This window comes from Myotis davidii, unplaced genomic scaffold (genome assembly GCF_000327345.1).
Source record: "Myotis davidii unplaced genomic scaffold, ASM32734v1 scaffold370, whole genome shotgun sequence".
NCBI classification, from domain to species: Eukaryota; Metazoa; Chordata; class Mammalia; order Chiroptera; family Vespertilionidae; genus Myotis; species Myotis davidii.
The window spans coordinates 3,509,022-3,510,061 of NW_006288615.1; the positions used below are offsets into that span (position 1 = coordinate 3,509,022).

Consider the following 1,040-nt stretch of genomic DNA (forward strand, 5'->3'; position numbering starts at 1 on the left):
ATGGTTCTTTTTCTGGCCATTTAACCCATCAAATCAAATTGTTAAGTAGGGATGTTAAAACATTTTATTTGCTACCTTTAGTTCAAACGTGGTATTTTCCCTAATACCTTTTAAAAAAATACTCTTCCTCTCCCACCTCATGACCCTTACCGAGGCCCACAATCCCTGCAGGACCTCTGCGTGCCCTACAGCCATGCCAAAGGCCCACCCGGGGTCTCTGGCGCCCCCAGCCGGACGGGGTCGCAGACACTCCTGCTTGAGCAGCCCCGGGGCGGTCAGATTAGAGTCGGACTGGGCTGGGGCAGATCTGTGTTTACCAGACATTTCTCAAGGCTTGGCTGATGTAACTGCCACCCGCATCAGCCTTCCTTGGGGAGAATGACGACTGTACTTGTTTTTGCCCTCTTGTTAAAAATGCGGAATTATTTCTGTATTTTCAAGTGTCTTTCTTTTCCTTCTGTGCGTATCGCAGAAAAAGCCGGAGCCCTGAAGCTGCGCTGGTCTCTTACCTCCAGGGCAGCCACCAGTTTCCTCTTGCTCCTTGGTCCTCTCTTCTGTCTGTTTGTTTGTTTTTAGTATGTTTAGTTGTGTTTTGCAAACATTTCTGTTCAATGCGTGTTTGAAAAGCAGATCCCCCGCCCCGCGCTCCCTGCGGGCGCCTCCCACCCTCAAACCTCCGAACCGGTGGGTGTCACCCTGAGTCCTGGGGGCATGTGGGTGACACCCGGGGGCGCTGGGCTCCCCCGACCCCCAGCCTGTCCAGGGCCGCGAGCGCCTCCAGTTGGGGCACTTCTGGGGAAGAGAAAGGAACCGCCCGAACGGTCGTGGAACTTTCCGGTTGCCGTTCCTCCCGGACCTCAGGGTCCCCGGGCTCCCCCGGGGCGGGCGTGGGCAGCCAGGTCACAGATGGTCAAAGGTCCGAAGCCTCAGGGAGCGGGGAGCGGGCCGAGGTCCCGGGACGCGCAGACACCTGCGGCCTCTGGCGAGGCGGGCGGTTCCCCAGCCCTGGCGCCTCCTTAAAGTCTCGGCTCCGCCCTGCC

The 1,040-nt window shown here is 57.7% G+C and overlaps 1 protein-coding gene across 1 annotated transcript in view; it reads left to right on the forward strand.

Annotated features, from left to right (window-relative positions):
• Positions 1 to 1,040, forward strand: part of EFHD1 (EF-hand domain family member D1) — a 40,373-nt gene that overhangs the window by 600 nt on the left and 38,733 nt on the right. The window lies entirely within an intron of this gene.